We start from the raw sequence: 26,519 nt of genomic DNA, 5'->3' as shown, positions 1-26,519 counted from the left end.
GCATCACGAAGAGCGTTTTAAAAAAAAACTCCCTGGCCTGTTATATGATAGAGAGAATAAATGAACCATCCTGATAGAGACTAAAACTGCCAAAGTTTCTCCAAATATGTTCTCCAACAGCTCAACTATGACGTCACAGCCTATGACACCGTGTTAAGAAAAGACAGAGTCAAAGGGAATTCAAAGAAAATGTAACAAACAGAAAATTCAATATTTTGTAGATGAATATGGAATTTATTTCACGAAACAGGATTTTTTGGATATTTTCACTCGTGCTTCGAACTCGTGAAAATATCAGAAAATTCTATCCCACTCGTGAAATAAATCCATATTCATCTATAAACCATTGAATATCCTCTATTTATCAAGAATTTTGTATCATATTATATTCTTGCACAGGTTAAACCACAATTGATCGTGTCAAAGTCAGAAAGTTAGCTAATTTTAGTTAAGATATTTCATTCAGATTTTTTCTTCTTGTAATTATATATGAACCTTGCTTATATATCATATAGAGATATCTCAACAATTATTTGTCCGATATCAGCTATCATTGGATGATGATGATGATGATGATGATGAGAGAGAGAGAGAGAGAGAGAGAGAGAGAGAGAATATGCAATCGTTCCAACTCTTTTATGGAAAGTAAATTTATTTACAGTAAAACTCGGTTATAACGAAGTCACTGGGGCCTGTGAAATTAGTTCGCTATATCCGTAAATCGTTATATCCCTATAAGAAATTCGTTAAATTTTTATAGCTGGGGATTCAAGAAAAATTCGCTATATCCGTGAATTCGCTATATCCGTGTTCGTACTAAACGAGTTTTACTGTAATATGTTAAATAATTGTTCAATACACAAAGTGAAAGCAAGAACTTTTGACACAACGCAATATGAAATATGAAACCAGAATTTAAATGTCAGAAATTACAAAATGCTGGATAAGCTGCAATTATACGCAACTTGATATATGGACAGTCATCAAATTGCACTCATGTGAGTCTTCTCTTAATTTTAGCAATGATAGATGTTTTGGCATATTGTTCACTTGATAAATAAAGAAGGCGCAAATATTAAAAAAACCCAGAGGTATTTTAATTTTTACACTCAATAAACGGACAACTTCATTAGAGAAGGTATACAGATAATAAAATACAAGTGAATGTCTTATTTTATTTTAACACTTTTTTTAAATACCACATGTATTACGAAGAAGACCAAGTATTGACATTTTTAACCCTACACAATCCTGCATTACTGTATGAATAAGTGTGTCTTAATGACCAGAAAGATAGTTTGAGAAAGTGTATCCTTCGGTCGATGTGAACTAAATAAATAGTAGGTAATTGTTTGGTTCAAAGATATTAAAATGAATAGTCTTCTGTATTTATTATAGGCCTGAGAAGAAAACTTGTGCAGAACTTTTACGGAAAATCCCAGTTTGAGGGGCAGTAAGCACTGCCGTACATATGACAAATCTCTTATAAGTAGTTTAAGTCAACACCATTCCAAGTGCAAGCACAATTAGTGTTAGGAGAAAACACTAATAAAAGACACCGACTTCTACACATATGAAGTTGCTGTGAAAAAACGCACCCGTGTAAAAACGAATAATGACCACATTTTTGATTAAGGAAAATGACCTCCAGCCATAGAAAATGTGTTTGTAATTAAAGAACCAGTTTTTAAAATGTCTCACCTACAAGAAAATGGATCCAATTAAAAATGATTTCCAATTCAATCAAAATGATACAAAATTTAAAATGGGTGATCGATGCCTATTTTTGTCAAAATTAGAGGGTTGATCATCGCGAACTATCTCTGTATCTACATGACCACGGTTCAGATCAGAATGGATTTTATCACACATACAGTAATATGCTTAAAAAATAGTATGAGTTACATTATATTTTTGTCTCGCGTATATGACGTCATGGTGAAAAATGACTTCAGTATGATAATGATTTGTGACAAAAATGGATAAATCAATCAAACTGAAGCATAGAACGTTATAATGTTTAACCTAATTGAAATACTAAGTATACAATGGTTTGCAAATGGTCTATGGCGACAGAGAAAAATCCAAAAGATCAATTAGTAAATGGATGAGTAATTTTTGTGAAGGGAAATGGTTTAGGATGATGCTAATTTTCGGGTGCCCAATGAATATAATTATTGATTGATTTTTTGTTGTTTAACGTCCCTCTCGAGAATTTTTCACTCATATGGAGACACCACCACTTGCCGGTGGAGGGCTACAAATATTGACCTATACTCGGCAGTCAGAGCCATTGAGCAGTGAGGGATCTTTTTCGTGCCAGCACCTATTGCAACAAGGGACTTCGGTTTATACGGTCTCATCCGAAGAACCGGTCTCCACGTCCCGCAGTGGGATTCGAACCCGCGACGTAAGGATCAACTCCTTATCCAATGAATATGAGTACAAAGGAAAAGTGTTCCTAGTCGAGCATTTTGTAATGAAATACTTTTTAAAAAATTATAAACAAAATAATTACATGTATAAGAATCAGAAAAAATGCAAATAATTTTACCGCAAGGATAATTTCGACATTTGTTCCCCTTTCATTTAAGAATATCAAAATGGTAAGAAAATCAAGTAATTTTCCATTAAGATATCTAGAGCTTTTAACTCATTCCAAATAAGGTTTGTATTAATTTTTTTTCCATCATAAATTTCACAAAGTAATCCCGGTTTACAAAAGGTAAAAGCTGATCTTTATAAAGTCTTGATTCATATACCATTCATCAAAGAGAATTGAAATCTTCTACTAAACAAATTCTTCTATGAATATTCCAATAAATTGCTAAATACATCAACTCTATTTAACTACTTTCATCAAAATGTTCTTACATTAAATGAATAAAATATTGGTTTTGTGTTCCATTTCTTGACTGCACATACAGTTTTTATTAAGATGAATATTACGACATGAAATATATGAAGATAAGGCACAGTGATTGATCTCAAAAAACCTAGCGACAATACAAATCTGTCAACAGAGCAGAATACATATGAGCTCCAAAATAAAAAAAAAAATACAAGTATATCGACATATATGTTGTTATTTACTTGAAAAATTCATTCTCTCCATTGAACCCATTTCATCCATATGTTCCAAAATTAAATAAATTAAATATTGACTAGGCAATCCATTTCTTGGAATGCACTTACAATTTTTTTGAAGAATGACTATTACTACAATAAACATAAGAATAACATGTGTACTTTCAAAAAAATAAACCTCAGCAAATATGTTGTTTTTTTTAATTTAAAAATTCATTAATTTTGCATAAATTATATAGAAAGTCTATTATACCGTGCAAAGCCATATAACTCGTTTCAAGACTAGGCCTTTATAGGTATAAGTAATATATCAATTTTGTGCAGATCTATGCCCTATAAACCCAGAATAAATGTTATTTATCACAAACTCTACCTGCTTGCTGATCATAAAACTTTTTCATTATTTTCAGAAAAAGGCATAGTTTTCTTCTTTGGGGAAAATAACAAGTCCATGTATTAAAATGAATTCTTCATAGCTTCAGAAAATGAGAAGCATTTTTCAAAAGTTTATGATTTATTGGACAATTAAAACGAGTTTTACTGTAGTAATATTCTGCCATCACCTGCATATGGTGTGTACGTCTTTCAACTCATTCGATAGTTAAGAGCTTGCTCTGAGTACGATCAATTTTTAAACCGAGGCAGATCACAGGCAGATAAGTTGATGTTACAGGGATTTCAACAATCTCGTTTAAAGTCAGCATTTCGCCAATTTTATGGTCGTTATCATGACCTTTATAGCAAATATAACTTATCAGTGGGTCGTATGCTGGCTGACGTGTTTCATAAAAATTTTTAGGCGTTTGCTTTATACTAAATTTGACTACGGAATATTCCGTCTACCTGATCTATACATAGAGGTCATGTCGGGCGTGACCGGTCGACAGGGTATGCTTACTCCTCCTAGGCACCTGATCCCACCTCTGGAATATCCGGAGTTCTGTTCACAGATTAGTTTGTTTTTAGATTTTTTTCGATTGATCACTGTTCGTTATTTCCGCCTTTTTCAAATTAGAAGTGGGAATATTAACGATTCCAATTGTACAATATTTTTCATAATGAAATTTTTCTCCGCCTGTTTTCATTAACATTTAATCATTATTTGTGGCGTTATACAAAAATATGTTTTGCAAATATTTCCTTGATTGCAAAATAAGTATTTTTATTTATTAGTACATGTATATGATGATTTATCACACATTTTATATACTGTCCTCACAACTGCAGGGATTCTGAGTCCGCTCGTGATCTTGGGGCCCTTGACAAACTCCATTTGTTTCTCTTTACTCCAGGTTCTCTCATTCAGACGTACCAATAAAATTGTTGCTTTCACAATAAGCATTTTCCTATTGTCATTGATTTCCTATACTTTTCTTTCTTATTTTTCTCGACAGTATTTTTTTAAACATATCTTTGTTTTCCTCGAGTTGTATGTTTCCACTTCATGCAAACACTTAAATTGCATTTTGGCATTAAAAATATTTACTTTGGAAAAAAAAATTACCTGGTATTTTCACAATTTGTCAAGATGTCATCAAATTCTTCAAATTCGTGATTTTTTACAGACCTAGAATTAAGATTTAACGCCTCTTTTGTCATAATTCTTTGTGCATGCGGCTTGTTTTACGTATTCATCAGACAATTTCTTGCATTCCTTTAAATATTAGGAAAGCCTCTTTAAATTTCTTCATTAATTCTGACCCTTTGACCTTGACCTTGGGGTTAAATTCTTCACTACGAGACCTTTTATAAATCTCCTTTATTTTAAAATAAACCACCTTCCAATCATCTTTGTTTTTTCTTAACTTATCAGACAAGAATCAATTGATCTAGGTTTTTGAATCATCCTTCTTTCTTTGTTAACTATGTTCAACAAGCGAGAATCAGTTGACTGGAAAAACTATATTGGGTATTTACCTTGAACAGTTCCTTGTTGTACAGGTAAAGAAATGTTGTCGACTAAATGAAGTGAGTTTGAATTAGCGGAAATCTATCGTCTGGGTATTTTTAGGAACCGTCTCAAAATACAGGCACATTTATTATTGGATTAACCGGGAAAGGGCTAGTGTATTTTTCTGGTTTCCAGAGGGACATCTCAAAATATATATATATATTTTTAATTTTCCGGTTTTTATGGAGTAATACAAAATTTGACAGATACTAATGATTTATATAAAAATACCAGAAATAATTTTGCGATCTTCAATTTCCTGTGTTTTAAATTTCAAGAGAATTAATTTTATACTTTTTCTTTTAGAAGATTTTATGACCCCCTCTAAAAAAAACTTCATTTTATCATAACGTCATAAACACAATATTATGACGTCCATCCACCTATCAATTGAAAAATCGTTAAAAATCAGTGTTTTAAAATTGTAATTAGATTTTTTAACCTCTGGTCTGATCTCTTTATTTGTTTAATTTGATGAAAATGAAAATAGTTGCTTCAAAAGTGTAATTAAGCTTGATTTTACTATGCTCCGCGAAGTATTTCGCAATGAAAACCAGAGTCAGCTCTCTTAAATATGCTTGAGTGCGCTGTATGTATGTTATTACCTTGGTTTGAAAATCTAGGTATAAACGGACTTGTAGACTGTTTTCTTCATAATTATTCCCTTACAATTATGTTAAAGGCTAAATAGTAATTTGCTTGTGAGTGTGTGGGTGATTGGGTGAGTGAGTGCGTGTGTAACAGAAATTAGAAAAAGTACTAATTTGGTATCGGAATCGATGTGCTCTTTAGCAAGTGGGTGATCCGCCTTGCTATGCCCTTGTAACATTTTGTTTTTCTTCTTGATATTAATTCCTCAGTCCTTTTACTCCTCAGTTGCAGAAAATAAGAGTTGCGGATGGGTTTCAATTTGACAAATCGCAAACGTAATTACCGCAAATACCTGGTTATAGTTTTTCAATATATGCGTCAATGAACATCTCAGGAGCATATCTATCTTTTTAACAATAAACCTGCAGGTGTAAAACTATCAGGTAGCTTTAAGTTTGATCATTTAAGAGAAATCTTGTGGAAATGTACAGTTATAAATATTTCTTTTTGATACCCGTTTACATTTATGTTGAAATATCAAAAGTAAATCATTCTGACGACTAATGTTTTCCTTCAAGAAATGGAAACAACGACCTTTTATATCGCCCCAATCCCATGTTTTTCAGGATTTTTAATGCTTCAATACAAGCACTTTCAGAACAACTATAATTCGAGAAAAATTGATAGAAAATCAACATTATAAAAGGTTTTTGTCCTTCTTCCAGTCCCCTACTTAAAGGGAACCATGAAATTTACAATTCATGTTCCCATTTTTCAGGAAATGCTATGTCAATTTTTTTTTTAGGTATTTAGCACCCGGTTTAATGCTAAACATTCACAAAGTTCCTTGAGACTGAAATATGATATTGGTACCATGTACAAAATGAGAATCCTTCGCCAACTGGACTGGAACGAACCGTTAATTGAAAAACTCAGACTAGATTGGAACATGTAAAAAAAAAAAAAGAGGCTATTTTGTACCTAAATAAAATGTCAAATATTCTTATTGAAAAGAAAGAAGTATCCTCTAATACTCTTATACTTTTATGAAAATAAAGCCCATTTCTCATAATAATGATTTCCATGTCACGATTCCCTTTCAATGTGCGCCGGTAAATAGCCCCTTCTTTGCCCCCCCCCCTTGATACCACAACAGAGAAAGCATTATAATCTCTCTTTCTTTACATCTCTCTCTCTCTCTCTCTCTCTCTCTCTCTACAGGTTGATTTGTTGTTTACAATGCTGCCAGTAATTGGTACAAGTATTCATTACTGAATAAAGACAAAGCAAAGTTATTTTGTTTTGCCCATATTAATTGTAAAGCATTGTTGTGAGTGTCACATTATTATTTCCCTCTTCAGAAAGACAACATGTGCTTAATAACATTTATTTTCAAAAACATAAACAAGTTAATACTGTTGATATTCAGGCAATGTTTTGTTATAGAATATAAATTTTAAGAATGGCTTAGATTTGTAAAAGTATTTTCACGAGTTAGATATATATTCCATGAAATATATGGAGATAACGAACAGTATTCAAGCTCAAAAGTCCATTAAACAATACAAAATTTGGAGAAGAGCAAACAAGGACCTCTAAAACATTAGAGGTGGGATCAGGTGCCATGGAGGAGTGAGCATCCCCTGCCGACCGGTCACACCCGCCGTGTGCTCCTTGTCATGATCGGGAAATAACGGAAAAATGCGTAAACAATTCAGTGTGTAATAGAAATATATGGAGATAACGAACAGTATTCAAGCTCAAAAGTCCATTAATCAATACAAAGTAGGAGCAGAGCAAACACGGACCTCCAAACATCATAATAAATAAATAATCATCATGAATAAATAATGGCCTAACAATTAGTATGAAAAAGGTCAGTCAGTATTTAACTTGATGATAAATGGTATTTGCTGACAAAGTCATTATATCGACCATAGAACTTGATATTCTTGTTTCATCAACTTGTTTGTTAATAACTTACCTCGTTTTAGAAATTGTTCATACGTAGAACATGTTCTTGCGTATTATCGAATCAACTGAGAGATATAAACCCCGTATGCAGGTGATGAAGGTATATTGCTGCATACGTAAGGGAAGTTTACGAAAGAAAAGTTAAAGTCATCACGTTTATCATAAAGCTTGGTTGTTAAATTACCATTAACGTCTTTTTCTAGTAAAATGTCCAAATATGAAACAGATGTGTCAGACTCCATGGTATCTTTTATTTCAAGCTCACAGGGATATATCGTATCGACATAAGAAAGGAAATAGCCATTGTTAATTGACAATACGTCGTCGATATACATGTATCTAAATGTGGAGTTGAAGGCCAGAGCAAGTGGTTTCTTTTCACGTATAAGATTTTGAACAAATTCTGCTTCATATGAATACAGAAAAGGTCTTCTAATAACGGGGAGCAATTGGTACCCATTGGAATTCCAGTAGATTGTTGGAAGACCTGGTCTCCAAAAACCACATAGATATTGTCAATCAGAAACTCAAGCATCTTTTTAATATCAACTTAAGACTACTTGTGTGTACAATCGTAATGTCTTTTAACAAAATAATTTTGCAAATGACCAATGACAAGGTAAGTAAATTAACGAGTTCCATTTTTATTGAAAAAGCAGCTGTCAATGGTATCAAAAAGCCCGGATTTTAATTTATCGTGGGGAATGGTTGTATCTAAAGTTGAAAAGTCGTAAGTTTTTATGCTGTTGATTTTGGTAAGATTTTCTGTTTTCAAATTTTCCAAAGGTTCCTCGGTCGATAAAATGATCCGATCATGACAAGGAGCACACGGCGGGCGAGACCGTTCGGCAGGGGATGCTTACTCATCCATGGCACCTTAACCCATCTTTGATGTTTTAGAGGTACGTGTTTGCTCTTCTCCAAATTATTGTTTTAATGAAGTTTTTGAGCTTGATTACTGTTCTTTATCTTCATATTTCATTAGTTACATCTATCATTAAGCACTTAGAAAAAAGTATGAACGAATACTTAACACATCACTGAAGGCATTATCTTCCAAATGACAATTCCTGGAAGATGTTTGGCCTATAACTAATCATAAAAGGTCTCGGTCGCGGATCCTGTGATGTTTGACATTTCACTTTCCTCAAATAAGTTTATTGAAAAAATATATATATGTAGAAACCTTCGTAGTTTCAGATTTTAAATGAAGAAATCTTTAAGAAGTCCTCCTGAATCGGGTTCAAAGCTCTTACGGATAGCTTAAGTTTTTTATACTGTATACAGAGTTATTTTTCCCCGTCTTATTTTCGCCTAGTATGTGAAGTTCAACCAAAACTTATCATCAATCAATTCACTTTAAGATAATGATATTAGTTTCGAACTAAAACAGGGTAACATAAAGGTGCTTAAGTCTGCTAAAAATACACAGCTGAACATTTTTTGTGCAAAAAGAATTAAAACTTAATTTCGAAACATTTTCCATATTTTAAACACCTGCTGTTTACAAAAGCGTATTTCACATCTACTGTGTAACTTCTATATGTCCCACTTAAGTGCACTTCACTTTTTGTCCTTTCCGGGGACGAAAGGGATACCCTAAAATTAGAATGTGCTATATCTTGGCAACCACATGGATACTTGGAAAAAAATTAAAACCTCACGCTTTGTTACTCCTAAGGTACATTGTCAGAATCTTTCATAGAGCAATCTCTGAGAAACTGTCCGGTAAATTAGAAACAAGATGTGTTTGTGAAACAGTGATACCTCCGTATAGCATCTTTAATTTTGGTTAGATCGTCACGGTAGCTCAGTCGGTAAAGCGCTCGTTCCGTGATCGGAAGGTCGTATATTCAAATCTCGGCCGCGACTGACCTAAGTCGATAAAAATAGGTAGCAACTGTTCCTTCACCAAGCGCTCGGCACTTTGAAGTGAAAGTTGCGGGTCCTTCGGACGAGACCTTAAAACCGCGGCCCAGTGTCACGGTAGGCGTTGGCACGATAAAGAACCCTCACTGCTCAATGGCCTGAGTGCCGAGTAAAGGTCTAAATTTGATGACATCTCTTTATGAGTGAAAAATTCTCGAACGGGATGTAAAACAACATACAATTAATTTTGGTGAAGGAGAAAGCTTCTCAAATGCAAGTCAAACTCCAAGGTCAAAGTAAAAAGATCAAAAATGTTGGTACCCAAGGAAAGGTCTTGTTGCAGGAAAAACACCTGTGAGATGTAAAAGTCCTAGTACCAACCGTTCAATAGTTATGATCAAGGTTAAAGTTTTTCAAATGTAGGGCAAACCCCGAGTTCAAGGTCAAAGGGTCAGAATTAATGGTACCCATTGGAAGGTCTTGTCACGAGGAATACACTTGATAATATGAAATCCCTATCTCCCACCATTCAAAACGTATAGCCGAGGTTAAAGTTTTTCAAAAATAACTCCAAGGACAAGGTCAAAGGGTCATAATTGTTGGTACACTATTGAAGGGCCTTTCAAAATGAAATATGGAGATAACGAACAGTATTCAAGCTCAAAGTCTATTAAAACAATACAGATCGGGAGCAGAGCAAACACGGACCTCCAAATACAGAGGTGGGATCAGGTGCCATGGAGGAGTGAGCATTCCCTGCCGACCGGTCACACCCGCCGTGTGCTCCATGTCATGATCGGTAAATAACGGAAAAATCCGTCGACAATTCAGTGTGTAAATAATGGCCTAAAAACTAGAATGAAAAACGTCAGTCAGCATATGACTTAATGATAGATTGTATTTGCTGACAAGGTCTTACGAAATGATGACTTTATACGAGACTGCTGATATTCTTGTTTCATCAACTTGTTTGTCAATAACGCACCTCGTTTTAGAAATTGTTTATTCATAGAGCATGCTCTTGCGTTTTGAATCAACTGAGAGATATACACCCTATACGCAGGTGATAAGTATATACAGCTACAGACCCTAAAACATGATACTACACCACTTGCACGGTTCGGTTCGTTTCGTTTTGTGTACGGTATGTGTGCGGTATGGTACGCTTCTTGCACGGAACGGTTCGTTTTGTGAACGGTACGCTTTGGTGAACAGGATGTAAATTAAGTGGGCGGAGCCTGTACGCTTTAGTTTATGATTGGCTGCTTCATATAGTCGACTGAAAATTCCATGTGAAAATGTGGCAATCGAACATATGACTGTATGTTATATTGTCGATAACATCTTGGGTTGGTCAGAAGAGTGTAAACCAACACATATTATTTATATATACATCGCGTTCATTTATTTTTTCTTGTAATTGAGAGGTTTACATTTTAGTATGTCCGCTTACAAATTGACAATTTAGTTCGTTATTTTTTTTTTTAATTTTTTGTTGTTGTTGTTGCTAAATCTGTAATCATTTCTCCTTTAAACTATTACTTACATGAATAAGAAAAAAAAAATTATTTTAAGGGCTTCATTTCGGAAAATCGCACAAAATCCTTATACATTTTTCAATGTGTCTTGGTTTTCGAGAACGTTCATAGAGACAAGAATAGGGTAGATAAAAGCTATAGAAATATTCGATAAAGTATTTAATTCACTTCTATTTATTATAAAATGTACACGAAAATATTACGATGCTGCATTTAATATGAAGAAAAAAAAATGTTACTCAAGCACAACCCGATCATGCATAGCGAATAAGGAATCGCCTCACACTCTGTCGAGTTGTTTTGAAGTCGTAACTAGTTTTGAGTAGTTTCCTTATATTAACAGATGTAAGTCCAGCTGCATGGTACTTTATAATAATATTTTGAATCTCTAGGGCTATTTTCCGTCCTTCTTTATCGGGCGCAAGATTCGAAAGGCTTTCGGGGCGTGGTTTGCATAATTATTTCAAAAATTATTCATGAACGGTACGGTTCGCTTTGTGCACTGTACGGTACGCGTCTTGCACAGAACGGTTCGTTTTGTGTACGGTACGGTTCGCTTTGTGCACGGTACGGTACGCTTCGTGCACTGAACGGTTCGTTTCGTTTCTGAGGTGTAGTAGCACGTTTTAGGGTCTGTACATAAGTAAGGGAAGTTGAAAAGTTAAAGTCATAAGTTTATCATAAAGCTTTATTGTTAGATTACCATTAACATCTTTTTTAGTAATAGGAATAGACCTGTGAAACATGAAAACCTTAGCACCAACTATTCTAAATTTATTACCAAGATTTAAGTTTTCCAAAATTGGGTCAAAATTCAAGGTCAAAAGGTCAAATTGTTAGTACCCATGGGAAGGTCTTGTCACAGGAACACACATGTGCAATATGAAAGCCATAGCTCCTGCTATTCAAAACTTATAGCGTAAGTTATAGTTTTTTTTAAAATTAAGATTGTGTCAAACTCCAAGGTCAAGGTCAAATGACCAAAAATATTCATTAGCAAGGAAAGGTCTCACAAAAGAAATGCACATATTAAGTATGAAAGCCCAAGCTCCCACCACGCAAAAGTCATGGTCAAGGTTAAAGTTCGGTAAAATTTTGCAAGAGTGGGTCAAACTCCAAGGTCAATATTGAAAATTCAAATATCATTGTACCCAAAGAAAGGTCTTGTCACAAGGAATACGCATGTGAAATATGAAATCGATAGCTTTAACCATTCAAAACTTAAGGACAGACGATACGTTCCTCAATAATAAATAATTTTTTCTAAGATTTTGTCATTGAAGTATTGCTACTTTAACATGTTTGCTCGCAAAAAATTGAGGTACCTTACCAGGCATTTGTGCAAGATACCAGAGGGTGATGTTTCCTATAAATCCTTTAGGAAAAAACTTAATTTGCCAATATCACATTTTTTAGTGTTTCAATTTTTTAAAGACAATCAGAAATCGGTTTAGAAATCAGAAGGTAATTAAAATTTTGAATATTTTCCATATAGTACGAAGATATGCAAAACAGATATTTGAGGAACGTATCGTCTGACCTTAAGAACAAGGTTAAAGTTTTTGCGTACGAAGAGACATACAGAGAAAAGATAACAGACAAATAGACAGACAGAGCAAAAACTATATGCCCCCTGTCTTCGATTACAGGGGCATAAAAACAACAGAATTTATAACCTAGGGTTCTATCAATGGAGAACAAACCCTCAAGAATGTCAACAATTGTTCTTCATAATGCTAATTTTCAAATATGCTTCAAAGCAGGCTCTTTAAGACGCTTCGATTGTTTTTTTTTTTCCTCTATCCCATGTTAGACTCATGGTGCTTTTATCAGAAAAGGATATACAGTAAAACAATATACTGTGGATTAAACTAAGTAAACTGTACATGTGCTGTAAAAAATAAACAAAAAATAAAACAAAGGTAAGGTTTATATTTGTTTATTTATAGTCATAATATTGATAAGCTAACGTATCCTTGAGAATGCTGATTTACAGACAAGTTTTCATGTAGTCTTGATAACGATAGATTTAGTTTTGTTGCATTTAAACTCAGAATCACTGAAGATCCTAAGTCTTTGCTGTGTTTGTAATTTACTTTGAATCATAAAGTCTGCAGATTTTTTCAGAATTGAATGAAATATAGAGTTTAAGTTTAAATAGGCACTTGCTTCTAAAAACCAAATTTTCATTTCTACTTCAGCCATTTTGAAAGCTAACTCTTCTGAAACTTTTGTTGATGATCCTTTGTCCATTTTATTGCCTACTAATACGATGTTCAAAAAATTGAGCCCTGTAAGAGAAAAATAAGATTTTACTAAAAAAAAAGCTAGGAAGATGATGTTTTAATTTAAAGTGAAATTTAAGATGATTAATTTAATCTTAGAATAAGGAACTGGAAATTGATAGATAAGTCATAAAAGATGATCAAATATATGGTAGTTTTAATTTCATAAAAGATAAAAGATAAATACATAAGCGAGACCCCCTTCCCCCAACAGCCAAAAAAAAAATAACAAAAAAAAAAAAATAATAACAAAAGGAAAAGAAAAAAAAAAACGTAAATAAAGCAAAGAAAGGAAAAGAACAAGGAAAAGTGAAAAAAGAAGAAAATCAAGTTCAAGAGCCAGAACATCTTTTAATATTAAGTTCATATAGGTGACCACAAGATTCCAAAACGCCCAAATATCTAAAAACCGCTAAGTTGTTTAGGCGTCAGGAAAAGTAGTTGAATATCACGTATCACAATTGTCACACTGTAATCGTAGGTTATTTTAAAGTTCAGAGGCTTACTGTATTAATTTCCTTGACTTCGTCAAATGATTAAATACCAAACTTTATCGTATCTGTTAAATACAGCTAATGTGATATTCAACAGTGGCCTCATACAGGCATTTGAAAAAGACATCTAGAAGTGTATTTTTGAGTGTTCAGTTAATTTTTTAATGTCCAAGTGGACATACTGTGTATGGCATTGTGCATTTATGTAAAAAGATTGATCTTTTCAAAGAAAATTAACTATATATGAAGGAATAAATTATTTTCTTTTTTTATTCAGATATGTTTGATATTTTTTTTCAAAAGTGATTTTGAATGAAACTGAAAAAAGTTTCTGTTTCATTCAAACACTCGGTTACAAAGAATTTAACATAAGATAATTGTATTAAGTATATAAGAAAAAGGGCAATACGTCAACCTCAGAAAGATTATTGCATATGACGTCCATGGCTTTTGTGTAATTTGCTCAAATTTCATGAACGGAATTTTCCAGATTAATATTTGCATTGGAGACATTGATTATGAACTGAACTTCCACAATGGCGCAACAAGTATTGTACTTCAAGTCGGGTCTAGATCTGCAACCCCCACACATATTTTAATATTTATTACATTTTTAACTGTGAAATACTGTAGTTTATTTATTGAATAAAAGTGATATTCTGACATAGTGCGAAAGGATATCAAAATGGTATTCTCACAGTGTGAGAATATCTGAAGTGCGGCAAAACTCTGGATTTTCCTTCCCATCACGAAGAGCGTTTTAAAAAAACTCCCTGGCCTGTTATAAATGTACCATCCTGACAGAGACTAAAACTGCCAAAGTTTCTCCAAATATGTTGTTAAAAATCCATGTTTGCAACGTTTTCAATCTCGCAATCGCTTAGCTATGACGTCTCAACCGCTCAACTATGACGTCACAGCCTATGACACCGTGTTACGAAAAGACAGAGTCAAAGTGAATTTAAAGAAAATGTGTTTCGCACTCGTGAAAATATAAAAAAAAATCCTGTCCCACTGGTGCAATAAATTCCATATTCATCTACAAAACATTGAATATCCTTTATTTATCAAGAATTTTGTATCATATTATACTCTTGCACAAGTTAAACCGCAATTGATGGTGTCAAAGTCAGTAAGTTAGCTATTTTTAGTTAAGATATTTCATTCAGATTTTTTCTTCTTGTAATAATATATGAACCTTATATTTCATACAGAGATATCTCAACAATGATTTGTGATTTGTCCGACATCAGCTATCATCGGATGATGATGATGATGATGATGATGATGAGAGAGAGAGAGAGAGAGAGAGAGAGAGAGAGAGAGAGAGAGAGAATATCCAATCCTTCCAACTCTTTATGGAGAGTAAATTTACGTAATATGTTCAATAATTGTTCAATACACAAAGTGAAAGCAAGAACTTTAGACACAACGCAATATACAATATGAAACCATAATTTAAATGTCAAAAATTATAAAATGCTGGATAACCTGCAATTATACTCAACTTGCTATATGGACAGTAATCAAATTGCATTCATGTGAGTCTTCTCTTAATTTTAATTTTAGCAATGATAGATGTTTTGGCTTATTGTTCACTTAAAAAAAATAAAGAAGGAGCAAATATTAAAAAAAAAAAACCCAGAGCTATTCTAATTTTTACACTCAATAAACGGACAACTTCATTAGAGAAGGTATACAGATAATAAAATACAAGTGAATGTCTTATTTTATTTTAACACATTTTAAATACCATATGTATTACGAAGAAGGCCAAGTATTGACATTTTTAACCCTACACAATCCTGCATTACTGTATGAATAAGTGTGTCTTTATGACCAGAAAGATAGTTTGAGAAAGTGTATCCTTCGGTCGATGTGAACTAAATAAATAGTAGGTAATTGTTTGGTTCAAAGATATTAAAATGAATAGTCTTCTGTATTTATTATAGGCCTCAGAAGAAAACTTGTGCAGAAACTTTACGGAAAATCCCAGTTTGAGGGGGCAGTAACCACTGCCGTACATATGACAAATCTCTTATAAGTAGTTTAAGTCAACACCATTCCAAGTGCAAGCACAATTAGTGTTAGGAGAAAACACTAATAAAGGACACCGACTTCTACACATATGAAGTTGCTGTGAAAAAACGCACCCGTGTAAAAACGAATAATGACCACAATCTAACAAGCATTCTGAGAGTATTGCATTAGCAATACTAGTCCCCTACCGGCAAGTGTAATCTGGTTCCCGTTAAGAATTAAAAATGCCATAATTCCGTCAAAAATCAATCAAGCGCGACAAAATGCAAACTTGATCTATAACTAATCAAGGTAAAGTCACATACCAAAAATCAGCTCAATATCTGAAAGCGTTTAGAAGAAAATTGCGGAAAACCCTTAAAAAATGAAAAGGCCGTAATTCCGTCAAAAATCAATGAAGCGGAACGAAATGCAAACTTGATCTGTAGCTCATCAAGATACAATCACATGCCAAACATCAGCTCAATATCTGCAAGCGTTTAGGAAAAAAGTGCGGAAAACCAAGTGGGACAGACAGACAGACAGACGGACGGACAGACTCAGAGGAAACCTATAGTCCCCTCCGGTTTCACCGGTAGGGGACTAATAATGACAGGCACATTTTTGATTAAGGAAAATGACCTCCAGCCATAGAAAATGTGTTTGTAATTAAAGAACCAGTTTATAAAATGTTTCACCTACAAGAAAATGGATCCAATAAAAAATGATTTCCAATTCAATCAAAATGATACAAAATTCGATATGGGTGATTGATGCCTATTTTTGTCAAAATAAGAGGGTTGATCATCGCCAACTATATCTGTATCTACATGACCACGGTTCAGATCAGAATGGATTTTATCACACATATAGTCATTAATATGCTTAAAAAAATAGTATGAGTTATATTATATTTTTGTCTCGCATTTATGACGTCATGGTGAAAAATGACTTCAGTATGATAATGATTTGTGACAAAAATGGATAAATCAATCAAACTGAAGCATAGAACGTTATAATGTTTTACATAATTGAAACACTAAATATACAATGGTTTGCAAATGGTCTATGGCGACAAAGAAAAATCCAAAAGATCAATTAGTAAATGGATGAGTAATTTTTGTGAAGGGAAATGGTTTAGGATGATGCTAATTTTCGGGTGCCCAATGAATATAATTATTGATTGATTTTTTGTTGTTTTAACGTCCCTCTCGAGAATTTTTCATTCATATGGAGACACCACCACTTGCCGGTGGAGGGCTACAAATATTGACCTATACTCGGCAGTCAGAGCCATTGAGCAGTGAGGGATCTTTTTCGTGCCAGCACCTATTGCAACAAGGGAATTCGGTTTATACGGTCTCATCCGAAGAACCGGTCCCCACGTCCCGCAGTGGGATTCGAACCCGCGACGTAAGGATCAACTCCTTATCCAATGAATATGAGTACAAAGGAAATGTGTCCCTAGTCGAGCAGTTTGTAATGAAATACTTTTAAAAAATTATAAACAAAATAATTACATGTATAAGAATCAGAAAAAATGCAAATACTTTTACCGCAAGCATAATTTCGACATTTGTTCCCCTTTCATTTAAGAATATCAAAATGGTAAGAAAATCAAGTAATTTTCCATTAAGATATCTAGAGCTTTTAACTGATTCCAAATAAGGTTTGTATTAATTTCTATTTCCATCATAAATTTCACAAAGTAATCCCGGTTTACAAAAGGTAAAAGCTGATTTTTATAAAGTCTTGATTCATATACCATTCATCAAAGAGAATTGAAATCTTCCACTAAACAAATTCTTCTATGAATATTCCAATAAATTGCTAAATACATCAACTCTATTTAACTAATTTCATCAAAATGTTCTTACATTAAATGAATAAAATATTGGTTTTGTGTTCCATTTCTTGACTGCACATACAGTTTTTATTAAGATGAATATTACGACATGAAATATATGAAGATAAGGCACAGCGATCGATCTCAAAAAATCTAGCGACAATACAAATCTGTCAACAGAGCAGAATACATATGTACTCTCCAAAATAAAAAAAATACAAGTATATCGACATATATGTTGTTATTTCTTGAAAAATTCATTCTCTCAATTGAACCCATTTCATCCATATGTTTCAACATTAAATAAATTAAATATTGACTAGGCAATCCATTTCTTGGAATGCACTTACAATTTTTTTTTTGAAGAATGACTATTACTACAATAAACATAAGAATAACAAGTGTACTTTCAAAAAAATAAACCTCAGCAAATATTTTGTTTTTTAATCTAAGAATTCATTAATTTTGCATAAATTATATAGAAAGTCTATTATACATCGTGCAAAGCCATATAACTCGTTTCAAGACTAGGCCTTTATAAGTATAAGGAATATATCAATTTTGTGCAGATCTAAGCCCTATAAACCTAGAAAAAATGTTATTTATCACAAACTATCTGCTTGCTGAGTTTTAAGTCATATCATAAAACTTTTTCATTATTTTCAGAAAAAGGCATAGTTTTCTTTGGGGAAAATAACAAGTCCATGTATTAAAATGAATTCTTCGATTCATAGCTTCAGAAAATAAGAAGCACTTTTCAAAAGTTTATGATTTATTGGACAATTTTCGTATCTATATTTTAAAAAAAAATACTTCAAGTTTAAAAAATACATCTGCTGAATAGTACTGATAAAGAACCTTTAGCAAATTTAAAATCTCCCGATTTTTCAGTAACATCAAAACGTATCACTTTTCTACACATAATACAATCATTCTTCACAATATTAAAACCTAGGCTTTTTCATATCTTAGACAACTGTATCTTCAATAAAATGGGTCTCGGAGATTGGTGATCAACAAAATTACTTTGTTAAAAATAACTCTAATTCTATACACTATGAAGTGGATGATAATAAAATGATGCTGGAGTTCTTCATTGACAGCAGATTGTAGTCTTGGAAAGTGTTGGAATTTTGATGGACATAATTGTGCTCTTTTATTAGCCGACCTGATTTTATATGCTTATGAAGCAGAATTTATTCAAAAACCTACATTAGAAGAAGAGAACACTTGGGTCGTCTTCAACTCTACATTCAGTTATATCGACGACGGTCTATCAATGAACAATAGTCACTTCCATTCATTTGTGGACTCGATATATATACCAGTGAAAGTTCATAATTAAAGGTACCACAGTCTGATACACCTGTTTTATATTAAGATGTTTTACTGACTATTGACGATAAGGACCAACTAACAACTTAATTGTATGACAAAGGAGATGACCAGTTTTCCATTAACAACTTTCCCTATTTATGTACAGTAGAACTCGGTTATAACGAAGTCACTGGGACCTGTGAAATTAGTTCGCTATATCCGTAAATCGTTATATCCGTATAAGAAATTCGTTAATTTTTTATAGCTGGGGATCAAAGAAAAATTCGCTATATCCGTGAATTCGCTATATCTGTGTTCGTACTAAACGAGTTTTACTGTAGTAATATTCTGCCATCACCTGCATATGGTGTGCACGTCTTTCAACTCATTCGATAGTTAAGAGCTTGCTCTGAGTACGATCAATTTTTAAACCGAGGCAGACTACTGGCAGATAAGTTGATGTTACAGGGATTTCAACAATCTCGTTTAAAGTCAGCATTTCGCCAATTTTATGGTCGTTATCATGACCTTGATAGCAAATATAACCTATCATTGGGTCGTATGCTGGCTGACGTGTTTCATACAAATTTTCAGGCGTTTGCTTTATACTAAATTTGACTACGGAATATTCCGTCTACCTGATCTATACATAGAGGTCATGTCGGGCGTGACCGGTCGACAGGGTATGCTTACTCCTCCTAGGCACCTGAACCAACCTCTGGAATATCCGGAGTTCTGTTCACAGATTAGTATTGTTTTTAGATTTTTAAAAAATTTTTTTTTATCACTGTTCGTTATTTCCGCCTTTTTCATATTAGCAGTGGGAATATTAACGATTCCAATTGTAAAATAGTTTTCATAATGGAATTTCTCTCCGCCCATTTTCACCAACAATTAATCATTATTTGTGGCGTTATACAAAAATATGTTTTGCAAATATTTCCTTGATTGCAAAATAAGTATTTTTATTCACTAGTACATGATGACTAATCATATATTTTATTTACTGTCCTCACAACCTCAGGGATTCTGAATCCGCTCGTGGCCTTGGGGCCCTTGACAAACTCCATTGTTTCTCTTTAAGCCAGATTCTCTCATTCAGACGTACCAATAAAATTGTGGCTTTCATAAGTTGACATAAACAGTAAACAGAAAGTTGACACCTCACTGAACATTGTACAGGTTGTTTTATTAACCAAAAGGCTTGATATAGTTGGTCGAGAGAAAAGAAAAACAATTAATATGTGTAATTTCCCCTGAAGACGTTGATGAGGTCATCCCTTAAAAAATAAACTTAAATTTTTTCATGGGCCCCATGGCAACGCGTGGACCCAGGACCTCTGATATTTACATACAACAGTGTATCCATCAATTTAATTTTCAGCTTAATTCTCGTTCCAGACAAATAAAGTAATTTTTAAATCAAATAAGTAATGTGGACATCTACGTTTCAACTAAGCCCATAAACATTGACACTTATAATGTGGTTTGTAATGGTTTGTAATGATTTTTGGCATACTTTATAGGATGTTACGATGGAAAAACAGTGAAAAGCAAGTTATCAAGTTTCTGTGAAACTGAACTTGTATTCTGCAGTGGAACATCAAATATTATGTATCATATGCCGAATCCGTCAAACATATAGTCTTAAAAGTAAAACTTTCCTAGTAACTTCTCCGCAAAAATGACAAAAAAGCAGAGCCGGAAAGGAAAATGTTGCTAACACAAACATGATTATCAAGGAATGTATACCTCTTGTTGTAAATGGAGAGGGTGTTCAAGAATTGTTTGGTTTTGATTTAAATAATGAAGTTTCAACCTGCAATTCCATAAGATTTGACGTAATGCAACTATTCATAAAGAATAATTAAACAGCTTTTACAAAATTGTAAATACATGTTAACTGGAGGACAGTTAGCGTAATTATATGGTGTTTCTTTCCGATATTAATATCGTACAGTCATCTTAAGATTGTATTGATTGTTTGCACAAAATCTCATAATTAAAAGTTATCGCAAGCTCTCTCTGTTTTTATAAGAGACACGCTTTAATTGTTTACCAGTCATAGGTATAGATCACTAACAAAACACGTACAAATGACTTCAAGTAACGGGTATACATGAACCAGCCTTATGAAAAAAGGACAAATGCCAGTGTTTGATATTCTGCATTTAGATAAAATGTGAAGTAAATATTATATTTGAAATCAAATACAGTGGATGCATGTAGATGTATAACGTAAATGTTTACGATTCAGAGATTCGTTGTATAATGTTGATAGCATAGTATAAATATTGTACAACTAGTCTATAAAAGACAAATAGTAAAATGACATGAAACATTAATTTAAATTCCAACGAATATTCGACTATCGTTCGACTAAAGCCTCCGACTATTCGACTAAGCTGTCCGAATAAAATTGACATCCCTACTTTATATAGTTGGTCGAGAGAAAAGAAAAACAATAAGAATGTGTAATTTCCCCTGAAGACGTTGATGAGGTCATCCCTTAAAAAATAAACGAATTTTTTTTCATGAGCCGCATGGCAACGCGTGGACTCAGGACCCCTGATATTAACATACAACAGTGTATCTATCAATTTAATTTTCAGCTTAGTTCTCGTTCCAGACAAATAAAATAATTTTTAAATTTAATAAGTAATGTGGACATCTACGTTTTCAACTAAGCCCATGAACATTGACACTTATAATGTGATTTGTAATGATTAAAAAATAAATGTCTTAAAATTGTGTTTAACCTTATTAATGTTGAATACTAGACAATAAATATATTCTTATTTTATATCAGAGTTCTTGGCACCCCTTACCCACAAATCTTCAACCTCAACAAATGGGTGATAACTTTAAGACGTTCGACTCCACGAGCATGTACATTTGTAGAAATCCGCAAAAGTGGACTCTGTTAATTAAAATGATTCCACTATAAGGATTTTCCTTTAGTCATTGATTTCCTACGGAAGCCCATTTAGGACCCATCAAAAAATATTTTTTGAATTCGATACAACGAATCGTAAATTTTTTTTTTATAACGAATTAAATTCGTTGAAACAAATTCTAAAATTTGCTATAACAAATTTAATTCGTTATAACAAATTCAAAAATTTCTTACAACGAATTAAATTCGTTAAATCAAATTCAACAATCAAGGCCTATAGAAAAATATGTATGAATTCGATATAACGATTTGGCGAATTCGTTTTAACGAATTTAAATCGTTATAACAAATTAAAGAATTCGTTTTAACAAATTTAATTCGTTGTAATAGGTTTCACCATTCGTTATAAAGAATTTACGAATTTAATTCTTTTAACAAATTTTCGAATTCAACAAATTTGTTATAACAGATTAAATTCGTTATAACAAATTCAAAGAAACTGTTATAACGAATTAAATTCGTTAAAACAAATTCGACAATTCGTTATATCGAATTCAAAAATATTTTTGATAGGTCCTAAATGGGCTTCCGTAATTTCCTATACCTTTCTTTCTTAGTATTTTTCAAACATGTTTTTGTTTTCCTCGAGGTGCGTGTTCCCACTTCATGCAACCATTTAAATTGCATTTTGGCACTGAAATTATTTACTTTGGAAAAATAATTTACCTGGTATTTTCACAATTTGTCAAGATGTCATCAAATTCGTGATTTTTTTTTTCACAGATCTAGAATTAAGATTTAACGCCTCTTATATCATAATTCTTTGTGCATGCGACTTGTTTTACATATTCATCAGACAGTTTCTTGCATTCCTTTAAATATTAGGAAAGTCTCTTTAAATTTGTAATAACGGTGAATTCGTCACTATGAGACCTTTGATAAATCCCCTTTATTTTAGACTAATCCACCTTCCAATCATCTTTGTTTTTTCTAAACTTATCTTACAAGAATCAACTGATCTAGGTTTTTGAATTATCTTTCTTTCTTTGTTAACTATGTTCTACAAGCGAGAATCGGTTGACGGGAAAAACTACATTGGGTATTTACCTTGAACAGTTCCTTGTTGTACAGGTAAAGAAATGTTGTCGACTGAATGAAGTGAGTTTGAATTAGCGGAAATCTATCGTCTGGGTATTTTTAGGAACCGTCTCAAAATAAAGGAATATTTACTATGGGATTAACCGGGAAAGGGTTAGTGTTTTTTTGCACTTTTTGCAAATTTTACAATTACTACAATGGACTTTTTAGCTCAAATAATAATATATGGAAAGCTATTAAATTGCCCAGGCACTCCACAATAATCCGAGTATTCATCGTCAAACGTGAAAAACGCTACAAGATTTGGAAATGTCAAAGTAGAAATTACGGAAGTGATGCAAAAACGACACCTAGCGTGTAACTCTCGAGTTCCGAGTGTTATAGAATTGAGGGAAAAGCCAGAGGTCTACGAAAAAATTCGGGAAAATTTTGATAAAGAAGTCGAAATTGATTCATTAGAATTTAAATTCTTCTTTAGATTTTCGAGATGAGTGAGGGTAGTCGTTAATATTCCCTTAAAAGGTTATCTCAGATTCCCTATAAACAACGAGATATACATTTATACTTGTTTATTGTGGCGCTTCTGGCCGCGGTGATTCAGGGGTTACCACAGGGCTACCCCTCAATAACAATAAACAATCAATACAAAATATGTGACGGCCCCAAATTGGGCGGATCCTGCACTGGGTAGGTCACAAGTGCATGGACGTCACCAATAAAATAATAATTCATAGTAAATTACCTTTAAATGCCCAACAGTCAAATTATAATTAAATGCCCAATAGTCAATTACCATTCAATATTGAATATTCAATTTCAATTCAATGTACAAATTCAATAGTTCAAACTTCAATATCAAAATAATCAAATGTAATGAGCTTCATGTGTTGCACTCCTCCAATTGCGTTGAGGTGCGACGGAACACGCCACTTGCAAGGGCCATATCCATTTATGTGCTGGCCTTAGCCTATCACAAAAGGTTATGGCACTGCAACCGCCACAAATGGAGTGCCAAGAACCATAGTGGCGGCGGCAGTACCCGAACGCAATTGGTCACCACGACCAGGGCCTGCTCATTTAGCATTACCCTGACCAGACCTAATATGCTCAATTGCTCCCTGATAGTTGTTCAACAATAAGTCGTTCCCCAATTGTGATAAATGAACCCCATCGTCATGAAACAAACTCCTATGCTTACTCTCAAACTGTACATGCTTAATGTATGCCCCACCCTGTGCTGTAACCACCCTAATAGCTTCCCTGTTAATTCTAGTTCTGGCATTTTCCATGGCTTTTACATTCTTAGAGTAACGCCATACAAACCTGGGGAGCATACCTGACCAGACTATTTTTGAATTGGGGAATAGTTTTGATACCTTTAATAGCGTTTCTTTCAGCTGTTGCAACAAGTCCTTCAACTTTAATAGGCCAAGATTGTTTGCCCCACAGTGAATAATAACAAGATTGGGTTCATCTTATAATCTCTGCAGAAGCTTCAGTTTAGGGATCAGCTGACTCAAGATCATACCCCAATAGCCCTGCCACCATATGCATGTATTTGGTACATTAAGATTGTGACCCCCTGTTCTTGATCTTGATGCTAAAAAAGCTCTCTTGGCAATGGATGATCCCACGATCCAAACTTTATAATAGCCTAAATTAAAAACTAGATGTATGTTAGCATTTGACATGATTCAGCGAATGTATGAACAATGTGCATTAGATCGCCATCTCCCTGAATTTTGAATAACTTCCCTTGATGCCCCTTGTGGAGCAAGCGTTGTTGCCGCTCCAATGCGGAATGAGTGTGATTTATAATTTCTACTATCAATGGTGGACATATTTAAAGCTTTATTTAACACTGAACTAAATTGATAACAAGTCATGGGTTTTCCTGAAAAGTGACAGAAAAGTGGGCCCGTAACTGTTGGACGCCCTAGTAAGTATGCTTGCATAGCTCTAACTGGACACATTTCCCCCATGCGATGCCTGAACGCTTAATGTCATCCCTTTACCCATCTGATCTGTTTTCGAATGTCTAATACTAATTTTCATTTTACTGGCAAATAATGAAACATCTTCCACTTGTAATATGGTTTTAACTGTATTGCCTTTCGACAAGGCAATTTCACCTATTCTAAGGAATGCATGAAACGCAAGCAAGAAAGCTGCCTTATATAAAGCGGCTTCGTAGGAGCTGCTACAGATTACCTGAAGTTTAGGTATTATGACAAACAAGATATCCAATGTAATTGGTAAACGACTATCCCCACCCGGATTTGATCTTTTCATGCCCTGTAAAAGTTTTTGCACCACAAAGGTCTTTGTTGGGTCATTTATGCCTTTACTTTTAAAATAAAAGGTAATTGCTGTATTATATGACTTGGCTGTCGAATGTTTGTAACCCCTCAATGATAGTTGGGCAATGAACATATTTATGTACGTATTTGGTGTCGGCAAAGTGAGCGGCCATCCTCGTGTCTCGCGAAAATGGTAAAAGTTTTGAATCCCATCTGTGTATGCTTGTGCCGTGTTTAAGGACATAGATGCGTTGAACAAGCGCTCTACTTCAACTGAGAGAGTAATATCTGGAATGGCTCCGGGATGGTCTGCGGCTCTGGGTCCGCTGCTGGTGCAAGGCGCCTGAAAACCTCCCACCTTTTGCGGGATATAGAATCAGCAATACAATTATATGTGATTGGCTTTAAATTGTATATTATATCTTAACAATGCTAGCATTAGTGGCCTAACTAATGACATAATTCTTTCAGACTGCGATGATTGTTTATTTAGTATGTGAACTAAGGCTATATTGTCTATGAAGAAAATGATTTTTTTTATTTTGCAATCTTTCCCCCCATACCAACACAGATAACACAACATTGAAAATAGATCCATTCACCCTTAAAATAGCACCCACAGCCTAACTCTGCTGACCCTGCACTGTCTGTGAAAAATTCAAGTGTATCTGAGGTACTCCATTGACTATCTGGAAATTAATTTTTTTTTTTACAAATTCAAATTTCTCGAATCTTCTAGAAAAGAAGTTGAATACCTAATATTAGACTTTACCCCAACGGACTACAATTATCCGGACAGAATGACATTAATGAATCTAAATGGACTTAATTTATCCGGAATGGTCAAAATGATAGGCTCACTTCCATAAACTCACATATCCGAGACAAAAGCCCGTATATGTGATGATGTTATCACTGATACCAAATAGCGTTTTAAAAATCGCTTAAACATTACAAGACATGTAACCCCCCTTTCCCCTTCTACATGGACATGCTTGTAATTACAATATTATTAGAGATATCATTGGCTTTTTCAATAGACCAAGACATGCTTGCAATTAATTACGATAATATTAAGCTTTATAATTATGTGTATTATTTACCGGTAATATTCTTACTACTAGGCAGACTACTGGCAGATAAGTAGATGTTACAGAGATTTCAACAATCTCGTTTAAAGTCAGCATTTCGCCAATTTTATGGTCGTTATCATGACCTTGGTAGCAAATATAACCTATCATTGGGTCGTATGCT

This window comes from Saccostrea echinata, unplaced genomic scaffold, assembly GCF_033153115.1.
Source record: "Saccostrea echinata isolate AGI-Se365-2 ecotype Australia unplaced genomic scaffold, CSIRO_AGI_Sech_v1 ptg000064l, whole genome shotgun sequence".
Taxonomy (NCBI): domain Eukaryota; kingdom Metazoa; phylum Mollusca; class Bivalvia; order Ostreida; family Ostreidae; genus Saccostrea; species Saccostrea echinata.
This window is presented reverse-complemented; position numbering follows the sequence as displayed.